Here is a 22,464-nt window from a genome sequence, read left to right on the forward strand (position 1 = left end):
GATATATACCGACACATCCCGCCAGATCCCTTAAGAGACCGGAGCATCAGCGTCCGTCCTCCACTACAGGTGAGCCTATCTACCATCTCCCCAAGCAGGCTATTCCCCCCCAACCCAACGATCCAATACCTAATATATTTTTCAACTAATTCTGTTTTTTAGAACTAATTTATGTATATGAATGAATTATTTAATTATTTATTTATTTATTAATGAATTATTCATCTATTCATTTATGTATGTATGAACCATTTGTCTATTTATTTATGTATGTATTTTTGTACTTCGATTCATTTATGTATTCATTGATGTATTCCATCTAATGTACTTATGCACACTTGCTTTTACCCATGATGCTTAGTAGCTTTTCTGTTGTATATGTATATACCTATATACCCACATATATTCATTTCCGGACATTTTTTGGACATCTTCCAGTCACTTCCTATTTGATCTGGATATCGTGAACAATGTACCTACGTGACCTTTTTTTCAGAAACCACAAAAATCTAATGTGTTCTTTTATATATTTTTTTATTATTACCCTCCCTTACTCATATCTTTGTATCATCATCTATCTTAGTCTTTGTCACTTGATAAAGGGGTTATTCCAATCCCGAAACGCGTTGTGCTTTTAGACTTATTAAATTCCAATTTTTAATCCTACCTTGAGTGCGCCACTTTACTGGATCACAATTCCAAAACCACTGTCACTGATGGAACTGGGCAGAATATAATGGGAGTAAAGGATGCCGCCTCCAGCAACTGACTGGCTCAGCCGTCCATCACTCAAGCCAGAGCTGCACATAAAACAAACTCTCACCCAGCTTTCCCCAAGAGAAAGATCCAGAAAGGAAGCTGTCAATCACAGGCAGGGTATGGTTTTCAAGCAAGAATCCTGAAACCTGATCCTATTTTGAGAAACTCAGCAAGTTCTGATAATAACATTGTTTTTTTAACATTCCAAAAAATAGATTTTTACTATACATTACTATTGATCTTCAATGTAAAAAAAGCAATATTCTCTGTATTAAATGTATTCCTAGCTCATGGCTCATTTGAAGCCTTTAGAACCCAGGTGTGTTATGTTATCATTGTGTTATCATTTTCTGTCTTTGTTGATACCTTAACATTTAACAAGAAACAGAACTGTCCTTTATTGCCTCAATAAATATGTTTTATGCAGCAGAGTAAATATTCGACATAGTCGTATAACAGGTAACCGTATTAAATCGCATATAAATAGTCTCTAAAATATAAAAGGTTTTAAACCTTTAGAGTAAGTCAATTTCATGATGTAAGGGCACCAATAAAGCAGAAAGAGAAACACGTTGATAAAAAACATCTTGTCTTTCAGTGGAAGTTTTGAAAAAACATAATTTAACACCCTGTTAAATTATGCCAATTTTGAGCTGATTTTTAGGATTTTTACAAACATTTCAAAATGGTAATTTTTTTCATTTCCCATGTTTTTAGCAATGAAGCCTGCAATTATTTAGGAAAAGATGTTTTCACCCTTTAAGAACACAGCTTGATGTAGACCTTACAGGAAAATCTTGAGGGGGACAATAGATACACAAAAACAGAAAAGGGCTGTATCTTTCAAAGGTTAAAAATTTTTAAATCACGCTTTTTATATCACACTTCAATTGCCTGAAGAGACTTGTATGCCCCACTTGAGGTGTCATAAACTGCATGTACCCACTGTCTGGAGTTAAAGGAGTTAGCCACTAATACAAAAGTTTACAAGGTAAGTATAAGCCATTAATAGGGCCCATCCGTAACTTACAACGGTAAAATATCTGTGTAGTGGTTGGAGGGATGTGTCAAAGACATCTACATGTCCCTCTAGCACTGATGTGGGAGTAGTTATAAAGAAAGAGGCAAGAATACTGTAATGATTGCATGGCCTACTCCATCAGCTGGAAGCCACCAGGACATGAAAATCACAGGAAGTCTCAAGTCCTCCTGCTGGTGGGTTAAATGAGTCACAGCTTCTGGCGACAGCTTCTGGCAACTACACAAAAATTTTAACAAAGTATGTAAGATATGGATTAGCCTTTTAGGGACTTATACTTACCCTAGTAAAATTTTTTGTTAATGGCCAAGCTGTTTATGGCTGGTTATAGTGTGGCTTCACAGACTGAGCACACTACTTACAGGGTGGTTGATGCTTGTTTTATACAATAGACACCAGCCACTATCACCCCTGATTGGTGCTGGCTACATAGCATAATGCATATGAAAAAAGTAGGAAAAATAAAATAATATTTTCGCTAACTACTTTCAAGGTCAGGTTGTGTATGCTTATAAAAAGAACAAAGAAACACTTGATCAACTCAGAAGGCAACACTTGGAGATAGAAATCCAAAGGGAAAAAGAAGATTAAACACCAGGCACCACCCTTATTAACAATAGCATTGTCAAAAGCGCGGAGGGGTGCAATTCAAAAAAAAAAAACACACTCATGCTTTAAACATTAGCATGATTGTACCTTTGTATCCTTCTGAAGTACCACACCTGTCTCTTTCATGCAGCATTACCTCTGGTCCATCATAAGTTAACGATTTATGATAAGGGGGAAATAACACATGAGAAAATTATGAATTAAATAAATAAGAATGTTTTCACTTCTCTCCCTTTTTATTTGCATATCAAACATATAGGTTAGTGGGTAAATATGGCTCCATTGAGGATCTAACGTTTTTTACTCTGAACCATGGTTGAATAAATTTTCTGTGACCTTATTGGACTGTGGAGTCCAGTCTTTTATGAGGCACCCTACTTGAGGACTAGATCTTCTTTTTTCAAAGTTCTGTCCCAGTTCTATTTTTCTCCATTACACTACCAGTAGCCCCTGGAAGGCTAAGAAATGTTCTTTCTAGAATTCCTTCTTTTATGTGAAATCTTAGCCATTTACCTATAAAAATTAATCTTCCAAAGTCATGTGAAAATGAGCAGAGAAGAGTCATAAATGACATATGACTCACATATGATGACTTCTTCCAGCCAACATATCATACACACAATCTTCAAGATCCCACATGATCTTCAAGAAATAAAGAAGTCTTAGCCAGGGGTCAGTGAAGATAGAGCCACGGTGGAAATCATGATTTACTTGATGGAGGAGAGGGATAAATGCGCTAAACACTGGGTCATATGCAAGATGTTATCTTGGTTTTTATTATTGTTTTTAATCATTATTTGCAGCTGAATGAAAAGAAATTGTATCTTACTTTTTACAGAAGACTATATCAAAAATTGTAAAATATAATCATTTTTTTTTTGCAATTTGTATCTGCAATGTAAATGTACATGTTTGTATTTATTTGCAACCAGTATATGTCAAATCTAATAAAATGCTTTTAAATTTTGGTGTAACAGATGATGACAAAATTGTCATATTTTTTGATGTTGTATGTCTAAAAGTGGGACAGGAACCACTGGTCTGCTGCAAACATGACTGCTATCTGGAATACTTCTGCCAGCTACATTCCCACTCCTGGCTGCCCTGTTTACACTCTCTTTTTAGTCTAGTTTATTATTTTACAATAATCATTATTGTATTGTTAAGTTCTACATACAAGAGGATTTAAAACATTTGTAATTTTGTGATAACATATTCACTCTAAGGACAATTTTAGGCACCAATTTTAACCAATGGAGCTTAATTTTTACAGCACAATTTGTAAATTCCTTTGTTACCATTTTGGTCATACTTTTTTTCCTGTATTTTGGAAGAGTTTACAATTTCAAAAAAATTCTGTTAAGCCACTTTGCTGCTGTGGCAATGTCCAACATTGCATTTAAGCGATAAAACAACTAGCATCAAAGTGACTAGAGATGAGCGAACATACTCGTCCGAGCTTGATGCTCGATCGAGCATTAGCGTACTCGTAACTGCTCGTTGCTCGGACGAGTATTTCGCCCGCTCGAGAAAATGGCAGCTCCCGCCGTTTTGCTTTTTGGCGGCCAGAAACAGAGCCAATCACAAGCCAGGAGACTCTGCACTCCACCCAGCATGACGTGGTACCCTTACACGTCGATAGCAGTGGTTGGCTGGCCAGATCAGGTGACCCTGGGATAGACTAGCCGCTGCCCGCGCTGCTCGGATCATTCTCTGTCTGGATGCCGCTAGGGAGAGAGCTGCTGCTGCTCAGGGAAAGCGCTAGGGTGTTCTATTAGCTTACTGTTAGGCAGGAGTGATTCTAAAAGAACCCAACAGCCCTTCTTAGGGCTACAATAACGTTATAATTTTTTTTTTTTCTTTATTTGCAGCTAGTACCATATTGTGAGGAATTAGCAGGGGGACTTGCTACCTTTGTGCTTAGCTCTTAGTGACACACATATCCACCTCAAACACCAAAGTGGGAAAATTTATTAGGGGTTTGAGTAGAATTAGGCACAGTCTGCCAGTTTCTTTTTATTTTACGTTTATTTTTTTCATAACTCAGCGTCATCTCATCTGGCATAGTAGTGTGCTGTAATACTTGGCTAGAAAATAGCCATAGGAGAATACAAACGTCTTAATTACGCCTACAGTAGCGTTATATATATTTGATTTCTGGTTGATCTGCTGGTGGCTGTACTTGCTGCAGTGCATCTACTATCAAATTGGGAGCAATTTGGAGTCAGACTTGCGACCACTGTGTTTTAGTGACGCACATATCCATCGCAAAGACCGAAGTGGGAAAATTTATTAGGGCCCGGGGTTGTATTTCAATTAGGCACAGTCTGCCAGTTTCTTTTTATTTTACGTTTATTTTTTTCATAACTCAGCGTCATCTCATCTGGCATAGTAGTGTGCTGTAATACTTGGCTAGAAAATAGCCATAGGAGAATACAAACGTCTTAATTACGCCTACAGTAGCGTTATATATATTTGATTTCTGGTTGATCTGCTGGTGGCTGTACTTGCTGCAGTGTATCTACTATCAAATTGGGAGCAATTTGGAGTCAGACTTGCGACCACTGTGTTTTAGTGACGCACATATCCATCGCAAAGACCGAAGTGGGAAAATTTATTAGGGCCCGGGGTTGTATTTCAATTAGGCACAGTCTGCCAGTTTCTTTTTATTTTACGTTTATTTTTTTCATAACTCAGCGTCATCTCATCTGGCATAGTAGTGTGCTTTAATACTTGCCTAGAAAATAGCCATAGGAGAATACAAACGTCTTAATTACGCCTACAGTAGCGTTATATATATTTGATTTCTGGTTGATCTGCTGGTGGCTGTACTTGCTGCAGTGCATCTACTATCAAATTGGGAGCAATTTGGAGTCAGACTTGCGACCACTGTGTTTTAGTGACGCACATATCCATCGCAAAGACCGAAGTGGGAAAATTTATTAGGGCCCGGGGTTGTATTTCAATTAGGCACAGTCTGCCAGTTTCTTTTTATTTTACGTTTATTTTTTTCATAACTCAGCGTCATCTCATCTGGCATAGTAGTGTGCTGTAATACTTGCCTAGAAAATAGCCATAGGAGAATACAAACGTCTTAATTACGCCTACAGTAGCGTTATATATATTTGATTTCTGGTTGATCTGCTGGTGGCTGTACTTGCTGCAGTGCATCTACTATCAAATTGGGAGCAATTTGGAGTCAGACTTGCGACCACTGTGTTTTAGTGACGCACATATCCATCGCAAAGACCGAAGTGGGAAAATTTATTAGGGCCCGGGGTTGTATTTCAATTAGGCACAGTCTGCCATTTCCTTTTTTATTTTACGTTTATTTTTTTCATAACTCAGCGTCATCTCATCTGGCATAGTAGTGTGCTGTAATACTTGGCTAGAAAATAGCCATAGCAATAGGATAGCATCGTTTGGTTTTAAAAACTAAAAAACACAAAAAAAAAACAACAAAAAAAAAAAAGTAAAAAAAAAAATACAAGTTATAACTCTCATTTTCAAAATGTTTAACCCGAGGGCTAGGGGTAGAGGACGAGGGCGGGGACGTGGGCGTCCAACTACTGCAGGGGTCAGAGGCCGTGGTCCTGGGCGGGGTGAGACACCACCTGCTTATGAGGGAGCAGGGGAACGCCGCAGAGCTACACTCCCTAGGTTCATGTCTGAAGTTACTGGGAATCGTGGTAGAGCACTGTTGAGGCCAGAACAGTGCGAACAGGTGATGTCGTGGATTGCCGACAATGCTTCGAGCAATTTGTCCACCAGTCAGTCTTCCACGCAGTCCACCCATGTCACCGAAATCGGCACTCCTCCAGCTCCTGCACCTCAGCCTCCTCCCCCCCAGTCTGCCCCCTCCCAGCAAAATTTGCCATTTGAACCGGCATACTCTGAGGAACTGTTTTCTGGACCCTTCCCACAGTCACAAACCACTTGTCCGGTTGCTGATGAGCAATTTTCCGATGCCCAGGTTTTCCACCAGTCGCAGTCTGTGGGTGATGATGACCTTGTTGACGTAGTGGAAGAAGTGTGTAAAGAGGTGTCCGACGATGAGGAGACACGGTTGTCAGACAGTAGGGAAGTTGTTGTCAGGGCAGGAAGTCCGAGGGGGGAGCAGACTGAGGGATCGGAGGATGATGAGGTGACAGACCCAAGCTGGGTTGAGAGGCCGGGTGAACACAGTGCTTCTGAGACGGAGGAGAGTCCTCGACCAGAACAGGTTGGAAGAGGCAGTGGTGGGGCCAGACGGAGAGGCAGGGCCAGAGCTGGTGCATCAGCGCCAAATGTGTCAACTAGTGAAGCTCCCGTGGCGAGGGCTCCTGCGGCGAGGGCTAGATTTTCAGAAGTCTGGAGGTTCTTTAAGGAAACACCGGATGACCGACGGACTGTGGTGTGCCACATTTGCCAAACCAGGATCAGCAGGGGTTCCACCACTACTAGCTTAACTACCACCAGTATGCGCAGGCATATGAATGCTAAACACCCCACTCAGTGGCAACAAGCGCGTTCACCTCCGGCCGTGCACACCGCTGCTCCTTCCCCTGTGTCAGCTGATAGTCAGCCCCCTGCCCAGGACCCTGCCACAAAAACCCCATCGTCACCTCCACGATCCTCCACAGCATCCACCAGCGTTCAGCTCTCCATACCCCAGACGCTGGAGCGGAAACGCAAATATAGTGCAACCCACCCGCACGCCCAAGCCCTTAATGTGCACATCTCCAGATTGCTAAGCCTGGAGATGCTGCCCTATAGGCTAGTAGAGACCGAGGCCTTTCGCAGCCTCATGGCGGCGGCCACCCCTCGGTATTCGGTCCCCAGCCGCCACTACTTTTCCCGATGTGCCGTCCCAGCCCTGCACCAGCACGTGTCAGACAACATAATCCGTGCCCTGACCAACGCCGTTTCTGACAAGGTCCACCTGACCACGGACACGTGGACGAGTGCTGCCGGGCAGGGCCACTATATATCTCTGACGGCACATTGGGTTAACTTGGTGGAGGCTGGGACCGAGTGTGACCCTGCGGCTGGTCATATACTGCCGACGCCGAGGATTGCGGGGCCTACCTCGGTCCAGGTGTTTGAGGCCTACTATGCCTCCTCCTCCTCCCACCCCTCCTCCACCTCCTCCTCCGAACGACCATCCGTGGGCATGGCGCCATCAGTCGGTAGCTCTAGGCACAGCAGCAGTGCCGTCGCTAAGCGACAGCAGGCGGTGCTCAAACTGCTGAGCCTAGGCGATAAAAGGCACACCGCCCAAGAACTATTACAGGGCATCACGGCGCAGACTGATCTGTGGCTGGCACCGCTGAACCTGAAGCCAGGCATGGTTGTGTGTGACAACGGCCGTAACCTGGTGGCGGCTCTGCAACTCGGCAGACTGACACATGTGCCATGCCTGGCCCATGTGTTAAATCTGATAGTTCAGCGTTTCCTCAAGACATACCCCAATCTGTCTGATTTGCTCACGAAGGTGCGCCGCATCTGTGCGCATTTCAGGAAGTCCAGCACAGATGCTGCCACTCTCAGGGCAGCGCAGCGCCGCCTCCAACTGCCCGCTCACCGACTGTTGTGCGACGTGCCCACGAGGTGGAATTCAACACTGACCATGTTATCCAGAGTTTACCAGCAGCGCCGAGCGATTGTAGACTGCCAGATGTCAACTTCCACCAGAACTGGTAGTCAGGTCAGTCAGCTTCCTCAAGTCTACAATGAGGAGTGGACGTGGATGTCTGATATCTGTCAGGTGCTGAGTAACTTTGAGGAGTCAACACAGATGGTCAGTGGCGATGCCGCCATCATCAGCCTCACCATCCCGCTGCTTGGCCTGTTGAAAAACTCTCTGGTCAGCATGAAGTCGGAAGCTTTGCGCTCCTCACAAGAGACAGGGGAAGAATATTCCCTTGTTGATAGCCAAAGCACCCTTAGGTCTGTTTCTCAGCGCATATCGGAGGAGGTGGAGGTGGAGGAGGATGAGGAGGAAGAGGAGGAGAATGTTGGCGAGACACAAGAGGGGACCATTGTTGAGTCCTACACTGTTGAGCGTGTATGGGCAGAAGAAGAGGAGTTGGAGGAGTTGGAGGAGGAGGAAATGGACAGTCAGGCCAGTGAGGGGAGTGAATTCTTACGCGTTGGTACTCTGGCGCATATGGCAGATTTCATGCTAGGCTGCCTATCCCGTGACCCTCGCGTTCAAAGAATTTATTCCAGCACCGATTACTGGGTGTTCACTCTCCTGGACCCACGGTACAAGCAAAATCTTTCCACTCTCATCCCTGGAGAGGAAAGGAGTGTGAGAATGCATGAATACCAGCAGGCCCTGGTGCACAAGCTGAAACAGTATTTCCCTTCTGACAGCGCTAGCGGCAGAGTGCGTAGTTCTGCGGGACAAGTAGCGAGGGAGAGTAGGCGAGCAGGCAGCTTGTCCAGCACTGGCAAGGGTACGCTTTACAAGGCTTTTGCCAGCTTTATGTCACCCCAGCAAGACACTGTCACCTGTCCCCAGTCTCGGCAGAGTAGGGCTGATCTTTACAGAAAGATGGTGACGGAGTACGTAGCTGACCATACCATCGTCCTAAATGATCACACAGCTCCCTACAACTACTGGGTTTCAAAGCTGGACATGTGGCACGAACTGGCGCTCTACGCCTTGGAGGTTCTTGCCTGCCCTGCCGCTAGCGTCTTGTCAGAGCGGGTTTTCAGTGCAGCTGGTGGCATCATCACCGATAAGCGTACACGCCTGTCGACTGACAGCGCTGACAGGCTGACGCTTATCAAGATGAATAAAGCATGGATTTCTCCTAATTTCAAATCTCCAGCAGGTGAAGGAAGCTCAACCTGAATAATTTATCCACTCCTCCTCCTCCTCATTTTCCTCCTTCTCCTCCTCTTTCTACAGTAAAGCAGAGGAAACTGGCTGTTTTTTGACAGGGCCCACTGGCTCTAGGTATAGTACTTTATGCATTTAATTTTTCTGGAGGGCCACCGACACGGTCCTCTGTTTTAAACAATTTTTGGGAGTGCCACATACAGGCACTCAATCTATTCAATTTTTCTGGAGGGCCACCTTTCCGGTCCTCTGTTTTAAACAATTTTTTGGGACTGCCACATACAGGCACTCAATCTATTCCATTTTTCTGGAGGGCCACCTACCTGCTCCTCTGGTTTGAAAAATTTTTTGGACTGCCACATACAGGCACTCAATCTATTCCATTTTTCTGGAGGGCCACCTACCTGCTCCTCTGGTTTAAAAACTTTTTTGGACTGCCACATACAGGCACTCAATCTATTCCATTTTTCTGGAGGGCCACCTACCTGCTCCTCTGGTTTGAAAAATTTTTTGGACTGCCACATACAGGCACTCAATCTATTCCATTTTTCTGGAGGGCCACCTACCTGCTCCTCTGGTTTGAAAAATTTTTTGGACTGCCACATACAGGCACTATCCAAATTGAATTGTCTCCATAGCAGCCTCCACACGTTGTCTCCATTGCTACCTCCAAAAGTCATCCATATAGCTGCCTCCATACATCGTCCCTTTATCAAACGAGGTTTGTCAGGCCGAAATTTGGGTTGTTTTCATGGATTCCACATCAAAGTTGTTAACTTTGTCGCCACCCTGCTGTGTTATCCACAAAATACACTGGCAAACTTTTACCATTTACGGATATTATTTCAGCGCTTCTTGCGCATCTGTTTACATTCCCCTCACCCGCCATATCCTAAACTTATAAGAACGCTACTACACTTGATCTTATACAAAAGGTTCTTAGAAGTGCTGTTTGGGGAGTAGCCTAGAGACAGGGGCTTGGATTGGCGAAAGCTCGCCTAGCAGCGGAGCGCCAGCTCCATGCGCATCATGCGCTTCTTGCGCATCTGTTTACATTCCCCTCACCCGCCATATCCCAAACTTATAAGAACGCTACTACACTTAACTTGGTGCAGGCTGGGACCGAGTCTGACCCTGGGGCTGGTCATATACTGCCGACGCAGAGGATTGCGGGGCCTACCTCGGTCCAGGTCTCAAAGGCCTACTATACCTCCAAAACGCTACTACACTTGATCTTATCCGAAAGGTTCTTAGAAGTGCTGTTTGGGGAGTAGCCTAAAGACAGGGGCTTGGATTGGCGAAAGCTCGCCTGGCAGCGGAGCGCCAGCTCCATGCCAAGAACCAACTAACATAGTTTTAACTGCAGTACCTTTAATCTACTACTAGTTCACTGCCTCCATACATCGTCCCCTTATCAAACGAGCTGTGTCAGGCAGAATTTTGGATTGTTTTCATGGCTTCCATGTTAACTTTGTCGCCACCCTGCTGTGTAATCCACAAAATATACTGGCAAACTTTTATCATGTACCAATATTATTTGAGCGCTTCTTGCTCACCTTCTTTGGTTCCTCTCTGCTACCCATTGGTTTGAAGCCTGAGTCCATTTAGGGTATGTCGCCATGCCACTCTCTAGCCTTCCGCTGCTGCCGCTGCCTCTCCATGCCGTCCCCTATAGTGTCAGGGTCAATTATAGGATGTTTTAGATGCTATCTAGCTTCATTCTGTCACTCTGTCATGGCCATGCTGTTGCCCATAATTTTGGCATAATGGTGCGATTAAGCAGCCTCAGAGGCATCCATGCATGCTGCCCCTGCTGTTTCCTGTCCATTTCCGTGGTGTTTCCATCCTTTTCTGAGGTTCCCAGGTGTTTGGCCAAGCTTCCCTGTGCAGAGCCTTGGTCCCCTTGAAAAATGCTCGAGTCTCCCATTGACTTCAATGGGGCTCGTTACTCGAAACGAGCACTCGAGCATCGGGAAAAGTTTGTCTCGAATAACGAGTACCCGAGCATTTTAGTGCTCGCTCATCTCTAAAAGTGACCTCTTAGTCAGCTATAAAAGCAAGCCAACACTAACCCCAGTAATGACTTCAGATAAAGCTTTTGTGCTGGACGTACCAACATGCTTCCTGCACCATATTGTGACATCATGTTAGTGCCACAAATGTATAAGTACAGAATTCTTTACTTTGTTAGTAAATTTGTTGCTGTATTCTATAGTCTTACAGGATCAGTAATCATTGGGTGGTGGACCTATCATCATAGGTTTACTAATTCCGTTAGTACCACTGCAGGATAAATTATTCATTACGCAGTTCAAAAATAGTATTATGAATGTTTAGGTGGTAAATTCTTATCCCAGGGAGCAGAGCCTCCAATGGCAAACAAGGACAAGTCATAATGTCTAAACTTGTAGAATAAAATAGAGCAGGGACAAACACAAATATTGGGTCATTCTAAGAGCCATGGATGTACCATCTAGTGCAGACCAGTTAATAGTTAAAAAATTATTGGAGGGCATTTATTATTGACCTTTCTCCAGAAAACTGCAGTTTTTACCCCCCTTGCTGCACCTGTTGTGACTTATTTATGAAGTGTTAACACCGCAATATTAGTGCTTTTCCAAAACTCACAAATATTTACATTTTTTGGCCACACAATTTAAACATCGTTTGGATACTCAACACTTTTCCTGCCCATCCAGTTTCCCAAAAATGTTTTTGGCGCAATTTTTGGCGCACACTTAGAGCTGCAAAAAGATGGTCTATGGAATTCTATTTCACCTTCATGAATGTGGAGACAATTCTAAACCATTTCAGTCCTGTGTCAAATCATTAACCCCTTGTGCCACAATCTAACATCCCAGATAAAATTTTAGCATGATTCATGCAGCAAAAACACGGACCTTGCACAAAAATTGATAAATGACCCATTTTGTGTCTTTATTTCATATACAGGCAGTCCCCGGGTTATGTAAAAGATAGGTTCCGTAGGTTTCTTCTTAAGTTGAATTTGTATATCAGAGCTGTATATTTTATTATTGTAACTCCAGCCAGATTTTTTTTGGTCTCTGTGACAATTGTATTTTAAAAATGTTGGGTTGTCATAAGAACCAGGATTAACAATAAAGCTTAATTGCAGACACCAGTGATAACTGTTATAGCTGTTTATTGCAGCCTAATGCTAAAGTACAGTAAATTAGCAATTACCAGAGGTCTGTTTGTAACCAGGGGTCGTCTGTAAGTCGGGTGTTTTTAAGTAGGGGAACGCCTGTACTTGCCAAGGAAAGAAAGAACTTTTTCAGAAAACCATTTTAAACATTGCTCAACCAGCCCCAGTCTTCCTCCTAGATTGAATCACTATCTGTGTTTCAGGAGGAACTGGGAACATGTAGTCATCTGAAGAAACTGAGGTTTTGGATAAAGTGGTCTGTACATTGTCTTTTCTATTTGAACAAGAGAAGGGATGTACCAACTATCAAACTATGATATTTTCCTTAAAATGAAATTCCAAGAGTGTAGATTCAAGGCCTCCTGCTTTGTTTTATTAGACAGTTCAGGCTAAGCTAATCATATAGAAATTTCCAATGGTTTCAATAGAAACTTTGTTATGAAAAAATTTCCCCGGGGTGGTGCTGTAAAAAACTGAAGTACATACAGTTTTGAGAGAAAGAAGGAAAATTGAATTTTCATAAGGTTTTTACTCTTCATCATTATAAAATGCCTTGTATTTGAATCCATGAATCCAACTATTAAATACATGACATTTATATAGTATCTCATTTGTGTATAGGTTTCAGTAATGTAATTTGCTTGTGTTGTTCACTGAATCCTAGTCTGATGCATTCCCTAGAAGCCTGTCTCCATAATATATGGATGGAACCCACTAACAGCAGAATAACAGTTGAGAGAAAATTGCATTCCATTTTAATCCGCTATTTATAGACTTATTTTTAGGTTTAGTGATCCTTTTAGAATATAATTAACATTCTCCTAGTGTGGATCTATTCCCCAGCGTTAAATCCTTGTATTTGCTACTTAAAGACTAACTGCTACAAAAAACAGCATGGCATCATGGTAACGTAATCCGAGAACAGAATTAAATTTCATGAAATGTGGTATTCTAATAGAACTCAGTTGTTTTTGTACTGTTGAGGTTCCATGTTCCTTTTAACTGAAATATCGCCGTCCATGAATAATCCCCTCAATAAAATGGCAATGTGACATTTGACATATTCTAAATACTTACTTGACCTTTTGAAGATTGTGTACTGTAAATTCCGCAAAAATCATGTAATGCACACAAAGCTGTGCAAGCTCTATTTATTGCAAAGAGTCATTATTGTTATTATGTACAGTATAGTATCCCTCGGAGATCAAGGACATGGTAGTGCAAATTATTGCTTGTCATTAGTATGGTGTTCCCATTACGCAGAATACATACAGAACAGGGATAAAACAGCTTGTTACATTACCATTTAGTAGAATTGCCCCGATACCTATCTTCATGTGCTTAAGTTCCAATCCATTGTAAAGTTTTTTAGAGTCTTATAATACTTAATGGCCTCTACACTGGGAATAGCTCATCTTGAGTTACCATGCCAACAAGTACTAAAAGTCTATATCCAGAAGGCCAGCACAGAGCAATTTATCTGCTGTCACATCCAATGGGGATCTTTAACAGCTAAATGGAAAATATTCCCTGCAGCATTCAATTTATTTAGATAGAAAGCAGCAAAAACTCTAGTGCTTATTACATAGGTAAGAGGCAGATGTGAACTTTAAAAGTTTAATTACACGGTTAACCTTTTTTTTTCTTTCTCTAAAGGCGAGATGTACAGTAATAATCTCATCTGGGCACTTGTAATAAAACACATCTGGAGATATTAAGGAATCATGCTAGTTTTATGCCACCAATATTTCTAAAGAAATTACATGCAAATAGCTGTCACAACACTTAGTGTAAACTTTTTGTGTAGTTTGTTTGTATATGATACTGTTCTTGATTTTGTTAATATTGTCTCCTTGTGCAAAAAAATAATAAAAATGTTTAAAAAAAATACTTCGTGAAAACTAAGAAGATTAACTTGGTGTCAAATATATTGATAATTATTATTAAAGTTTCTCTCTATTCATTCAATTTATCAGTTAATCCTTGTTAGTACCATATTGAAAGATGTCAAAAACATTTAGAGTTTCAAAGGCAGTAACTATAGTTAATGTTCTAAACAGATACAATATACATATTTATTATACAATGAAAGTTATTTTGTGAGAATTAAAGTATTTTGATCAATCTATTCTTTTATATACTAAAAGACTGGTGGTAGAAAGGTATTTTGTTATGTTTTTATTAATTTACAACAATAATTTACACATTCTTACTACCAGTTTTTATATCCCAATAACCTCTTTAGAGATAAAGTTACTATTTGTGCTTAGTCTATAAGAAAATAGCAGAGCATGATCAATGTATAACAGCTTTTAAGTAGTAAACACAAAAATAGGACTTCAATTTGCAAAATATTTGTTGCCAATTTTTCCTACATTTTATAATGATGGTCAATTATTTGGATCAACTTTTTGATGACCGATTAGGGATGTCTCACTAGAGAGTACCCAAAACGACATCCATTGTGTTTGTTAATAATGGACAACAGTTTTTCAATGAGTGCTGTGAATCCCTGTATTACTTGATCAATTGGTCTTCCAGCAATTAATATACTGTTATATGGTTTCAAAGAGAATGTGTATCCATGCAGTTCATCCTTTATTAGACCTAACTACTCTCATCAGTGTATTTAGCCATGGAACCTTGCAACAAAAAGATAAATACCCTGTCCGACTTGTCCCACATTTTCCTGGACTTGGACAACAGCTGAACAATTTTTGCAAGATCCTAAGTTCTCTGCTGACATATATGTATTGTATGTGTACATGTTGAATCGTTTTCTAACTGATTTAATATTTTCAGCTCAGTATTTGTACATGGCCTTCGCGGTACTTCACCTTAACTTATTTTTTAGCCTTGCAGCGCTGGGGACCTGGGTTCAAGTCCCAGGGTTAACATCTGCAAAGAGTTTGTATATTCTCTCGGATCTCTTCCGGGTCCTCTGGTTTTCTACCACACTCCAAAACATACTAGTATTTTGTTTAGATTGTGAGCCCCATTGGGGACAGAGACCGATTTGGCAAGCTCTGTGCAGTGCTGCGTAATCTGTGTGCCCTATAAAAATAATGTAATTATTATTATTTTTGTGGTATTTGGCTTAGGAATGTTTGTAAACACTGCCCCAGATTAATAAAATAACTGTCTGTCATATCTGCTGTTATCTAGTCTGTTCTTGACATGAAAACTCCTCTGCATAAAGCAAGTTTATCTTATGACTATCTTTTCACATCTCTGCAAGTAATATTATTAGGACCATACTCTGTTTTGCACAAACTGCACATACTGTACAATTACCGTATATACTCGTGTATAAGCCGAGTTTTTCAGCACAAAAAATGTGCTGAAAAACCTCATCTCGGCTTATACACAAGTTAATAAAAAAAAAATACACGAGTTAATAAAAAAAAATTAATACTCACCCTCCGGCTCCCGGTCCTCGGCGGCGGCTCCTGGTCCTCGGCGGCAGCTCCCGATCTTCTGCGGCGGCTTCTCACTTCTATCTTCACGTGCCGGCAGTCGCGTCTATGCGACTTGCCGGCAGGCGCACAATATGATGTAGCGGTGTCGCCACTGATGACGTCATCAGCGGCAACACCGTCACATCGCACTGTGTGCCCGCCGGGAAGTCGCATGGACGCGACTGCGGGCGCGTGAAGATAGAAGAGAGAAGCCGCCGCAGAGGATCGGGAGCCGCCGCCGAGGACCGTGAGCCGCCGCCGAGGACCGGGAGCCCGCGCCGAGGACCGTGAGCCCGCGCCGAGGACCGGGAGCCGCCACTAAGCATCAAAGGTGAGTATCGTCGGAGGGTGAGTATTAAGTTTATTTTTTTATTATTCGCTAGGCATACTGAGGGCAGGCTGTATACTTTTTGGGGCAGGCTGTATACTTTTTGGGGCAGGCTGTATACTTCATGGGGGCAGGCTGTATAATTCATGGGGGCAGGCTGTATACTTCATGGGGGCAGGCTGTATACTTCATGGGGGCAGGCTGATTGTATACTACTTGGGACAGGCTGTATACTACAGGGGCTGGCTGGTTGTATACTACAGGGGGCTAGCTGGCTGTATACTACACCCTCGGCTTATACTCAGGTCAATAGGTTTTCCCATTTTTTTGTGGTAAAATTAGGGGTCTCGGCTTATACTGGGGTCGGCTTATACTCGAGTATATACGGTAGATACGGTAATCTATGGACACCTATTCATAATTATTTCTGTTTTATTCTCTTACCTTTTTAATGCTTAAATATTATGAAGTTTCCATGTAGAATATATTTCTGAAATGAAAGTATAATTGTTGTGCATAGCAGTGCAGTTGAAATATTTCACGTATTTCATTGGATCATTTGAATAATAATAATAATCATAAATCTGCAATAAACATGACATACACAGAATGTGCGCAGCAGCAAGAACAAAGCTTCATATAAACTTGCTAGTAAGGTGTGCAAATGCCAAACACTAAAGGTAATATAAAGCAATTACCAAGCTGTTAGTGAATATAAAACAGCTTGAAAATTGCTACTTTAATTATTACTTTTGGAAATTTCTACTTATTCTACAGGAAATGCTTAAGTAATAACTGCTAATTGAATTAATAGTTATGCCAAACAATAGCTTGGAGGATAGTTAGATAGTGCTTATTGCTGTTCCTTAAATGAAAAGTGGGTAATGTAAGCCCCGTGCAGCTGTCATGCGTTCCTTGTATAGCAATCTGCTTTTATTTTAGAAGAAAAAACACCAAGTTGGAGCTTTGTCTGATATGTTGTTTACATTCTCTTATAATGTATTATTCAATGTGAATATAAGAAAGAACCTATTTACCGTATATACTCGAGTATAAACCGACCCGGCTATACCTCCAAAAACTGAGAAAACCTTTTGACTCGAGTATAAGCCAAGGGTGGGAAAAGCATTGCTCACAGCCCCCTCCCCAGGATATAGCCAGCAATTCCCCAGTAGTATATAGCCAGCCAGCTCCCAGTAGTATATAGCCAGACAGCCCCCATGTAGTATACAGCCAGCCAGCCCCCTGTAGTATACAGCCAGCCAGCCCCCTGTAGTACACAGCCAACCTGCCCCTTGTAGTATACAGCCAGACTGCCCCTGGCTGTACATATGTATACTTGTATGCATGTATCTACACAAAAAGAGCAAAAGTGTATTCACATTGAACTCTTTAAAACGTTAAAGGCCTTAATGTTGATTACAAATGAAATGTGATATGATGGGTTGGCAGTACATGTGCTGGCCTTGGGACATTCTGTGGTCCCTTTTGGAAACAGCTGTGTATGTGAATTTTTACAATTGGTGTATCCGTTTATTTGTATATTGATATGTATTTCTTCTTATTTCTCTACAGATGGAATTTATGTATACATGTATACATATGTGCTTTTGCATAGTGGACTATGTGTACCGTATTGATGTTTACATGAACAGAGGGGACGTGGTTTGTGTAGTCACCTGAATGTTGAATTTTGTATAAATACCTGCCAATGTATACTGATTGTTGGCTTGAAAAAGGCTCTATACGAGCCGAAACGTTGCTACTACTGCACATGGAATTTAAAAAAAACACATTTTTAATCACATCCAACATTTGGAGTGCTGCTCATTCACTTCTTTTTAATATATATATATAATAACTATAAAGTATGATATAGAAAGAGAGGTTTAAAGAAAATCTCACCTCAAGAAACAATTATGAAATCACTTCCTCCGGTGTCCTACATCACACTGTCTGTGTGAGGAACAGCAGCATCTGCAGTGGAAAGCAATCTGCATAACCATTGACTATATCACAACATTCCAAGATTTTTTACTCAGGTGGGTGCTATTAATGTTGTGAGGATTTTTTTTCAGAATTTATTTAGAATTTTTCTGCATGAGATGTTTTACAATTTATAGGACTACCATGATAGGTGTATCACATTAATAGTGAATGTATAAAACAAATAAATTATTTATTTAGGGTCTCAGGTTATACTACCCTGTTTCCCCTTAAATAAGACATCCCCCGAAAGTAAGACCTAGTACAATTTTGTTCAGGCTTAGAAATATAAAGCCTCCCCTGAAAATAAGACCTAGCGGCCGTCACTGCAGCAGCTCCCCCCGCTCCATACATGAGTATTAGGAAATCTTTTAGATGCTGCAGAAGGTTGTGACATGGGGAAGAATTCATGGAAGTAAATCACCGGCTGTTGTGCTGAAAATGTGATCCCAGCAGCTACCAGGATAAGAAGGGTCATTTATGGAAAGTGCTTTTACTAAACATGAGAGATTGGGCCAATATGTTGATAAGTTGATTTTTTGTTCAACGATAAATGTAAATTCTTGTTCATGGAAAAATAAGACGTCCCCTGAAAATAAGACCTAGAGACTCTTTGGGAGCAAAAATTAATATAAGACACTGTCTTATTTTCGGGGAAACAGGGTAGCTATCATATACAGTTCCAATCAATAAGATAAAAGTTTTGGTGGAAAATCTCTTGAAGGATATCTACCATCAGAATGAAGGGTTGTAAACAAAGCCTACTGACATACTGGTTTGTGTCCACTCTGGCAGGATCCACTCTTTTTTAAGCTTGTTGTTCCTCTGTTTTAAAGAAGAAAATATTTTAAAGAATTATGCAGATGAACCTGAGGGGTTCTGGGCTCCATTAACATCCATGAAACCCAGAGCCCCCTAGTCTCTAAAAGAAGAGACAGAGGGCGCACACACCAGTATATTTGTGTGCTCGGTTTACAATACTTCATCCTGGTGGTAGATGTCCTTTAATTACCCATAAAGGAAAACTACCATCAAAATCAAGCATGATACTCCAGGGACACTTCCTGCATACTACACAAGTACTGTGGCAGAACAGAAAGGATGAGACAGTGTAATAGTATGTAAAGCCCGATCACAGAGCGGCTAGGGTATCTGAATCAATAGGTAAATGTTCCTGCTTTATCATGCTGGATTTTGGTGGTAGATTTTCTACAATATTGTGAATTAAAAGCTTTGCATAAATTTAATGAAAACCAAGGAAAACATTAGAGAGCATCTAAGAAGAAGAGATGAGGATATGTGCTTAAAGACATTCACTGCAAGAAATACATATTTAATAATCTGTATGGAAATGCAGTTTCCTCAAGCAATTTGGTTTATTTAGAGCTGTATATCAAAATAATTAGTGCAGTGCTAAATCCAAGCACTTTAGACATCCTTGTTATTTGTTATTTTATGACTTTTTACGATTTTGAAACAACATCTGCATTTTAATTAATTGGATCTTCATGAATGTTTTCATTTCTTTAATGAATGTCTGTTCTTATATAAACAGATCTCTGAAGAATAATGTTTTCTTTTTTTATTTAAAAGTTATCTGTATTGATTGTAATGAAGGGACTAGGTATATGGAAGACAAAAAGGACAGTGAGTCCTGAAACCTCCAAACTTCCAAACAAGTGCAAACACATAACAAGGCAAAGAGCACTAACAAAGAAGATTTGTCAACAAGCTGTGTCACAACAAACACAGCAAAGAAGTACTAAAACTGCAGAAGACGAAAAATAATCCAAACACAGCTACATATATATATATATATATATATATATATATATATATATATATATATATACAGGCGGTCCCCTACTTAAGGACACCCGACTTACAGACAACCCATAGTTAGAGACAGACCCCTCTGCCCACTGTGACCTCTGGTGAAGCTCTCTGGATGCTTTACTATAGTCCCAGACTGCAATGATCAGCTATAAGGTGTCTGTAATGAAGCTTTATTGATAATTCTTAGTCCAATTACACCAAAAATTTTGAAACTCCAATTGGCACTGGGGCAAAAGAAAAAAAATTGTCTAGAACTTCTATTATAAAATATACAGTTTCGACTTACATACAAATTCAACTTAAGAACAAACCTCCAGACCCTATCTTGTATGTAACCCGGGGACTGCCTGTATATATATGTGGCTGGAACAGAGCTCTGCCCATAAAAGCAGGTTAAATATTGCTGGACTAGAGCACATGTAGTGGGTGTGGTGCAATTAACTCCCTCCAAATAGCAAGGCAGCCAAACAAGTGTTCACACACAGCAAAAAAAAAAAAGACATGCATAAATCAAATCAGCATTTCAGATCATATGGACAGAGGATGATGCCAGCAAAGATGTTACATTATCTGCATCATATTTGGCAATGAATAAATAAAGATTTTTTTCTGTTATACTATAGTGATCTGGGGCATTTCTTTCTTTTTTTTTTTAGCTATTTTAGTTTATGTGTGTCACAAAACATAGAAAACTCATCTCTTATAGACACATCTTGATATCCAGTGACTCTTATGCATTATCATCCACGTCTCCTTAAATTCTAATTTGCTGGAGCTGAAAATAATAAATTTGGTTGTAACTGGCAATTAGTACATGGAAACAAACATTTTTTTAAACAGTGAAGCAAACATTTTAAATGAAGCACAACTAAGAAAGTAATTAATTTAATAAGAACATTCCCATAAATAGTTTGAACATTTGTAGGAATGAATTTTAAAGCAATTATCAAAGCACTTTTCATCTGAAAATATTATTGTATTTACTGTACCTTGTTTTAAAGGGACTCTACTACCATGCTTGGGTATAATTTACCTGAAAAATGTTTCACAACAGTTATGGATCCCAAGGACCCATGCATGAGCCGACTGCTTAGGCAGTCTTTTTCCATTGTCATCAGCATGTTAATGGCGCTTATGCGCTGATGACAGACTAGCTACAAAGAAGGGACTACAGGATCATTGTATGAGGCCTTTAAATGGACAACTTTTTTGTCCATGTGCCCAAAGTCAAATGAGCAGAGAAGAGTCTGAATTTGAGATGAGTCGAATTTAGATCATGTCGGTGGAGTGTCACTAAATCTTTGGTTCTTAAATGTCATTCTTTGGGTTTAACTCAAACAAGAGATACAGTCAAAACAAAAAGGCATGGTGGGAGGTGCGTTCTCGCATTTTGCAGTACTATTACGTCAAGCTTCTGGCGCCAGCTCCTGCATGGAGCCCGCGCCAGAAGCTGTGGATGTCGGCTGTATATTATAGCTGACATCCGCCTCTAACACCGGCGATCGGAGTTTCCTCCGATTACGGGTATTAATCCCTTACACGCCGCGGTCACACTTGACCGCAGCATGTACGGGGTATTTTCTTCTTGGACCGTCCTGCAACGCTTAGAGTATTTTTAGTGTACGGTGTACGAGTCCCGAAAAATACAATAAGAAGGGAAACCAAAATTGACAATAAAATATCATCATTAAGCTAGTGACCCACTAAAATTAAATATTTGTAAACTGTAAAATAATCCCTTATTGTCCAAATTGCCAAAAAAATAAAGATTGTATAACCAATAAAACGGGACAATGCATAAGCTGCTGTGAATGGCGCTGTTTCCCCTCCATGCCCTGGCGTCTGCCCATACAGCAGGTTACCAACACATATGGGGTATTGTTATACTCGGAAGAGATTGGGGATCAAATTTTGTGGAGCGTTTTGGTATTTTATCCACTGAGAATTTGTACATTTTATGAAAAACACATTCATTTAGCCAAAAAAATGTTAATTTCAAAATTGCATTCGATTTAGTTTTAACCCCTGTAAAACAAATAAAGGGTTAACAAACTTCATTGAAGTTGTTTTATGTATGTTGATGATTGTAGTTTCTATAATGGGGTAATTTATGGGGTTTTACTTTTATGTAGGCCTCTTAGTGACTTGAAACCAGAGGAGGTCCCTCAATAGCAGGATTTAGCGTTTTTTATGAAAATGTCAAAAATCCCACATAGCGTTCAAAACATCCTACAAAATTGAGAGTATGCATAAAAAACAATGTCCACATAAAGTAGACATTTGGTGAATGTTAGTAATTAAGATTTTTTGCTGTATGACTTTGTATGGAAAATTTGACTTTGAATTTCGAAAATCGAGGATTTTTCCTAATTTTTACCAAAAATCTTTTTTTTCATAAATAAACACAAAACATAGCACCAACATTTTTCATTTAACATGAACTACAAAGTGTCA

Source organism: Engystomops pustulosus, chromosome 2 (genome assembly GCF_040894005.1).
Source record: "Engystomops pustulosus chromosome 2, aEngPut4.maternal, whole genome shotgun sequence".
In the NCBI taxonomy this organism is placed as follows: Eukaryota; Metazoa; Chordata; class Amphibia; order Anura; family Leptodactylidae; genus Engystomops; species Engystomops pustulosus.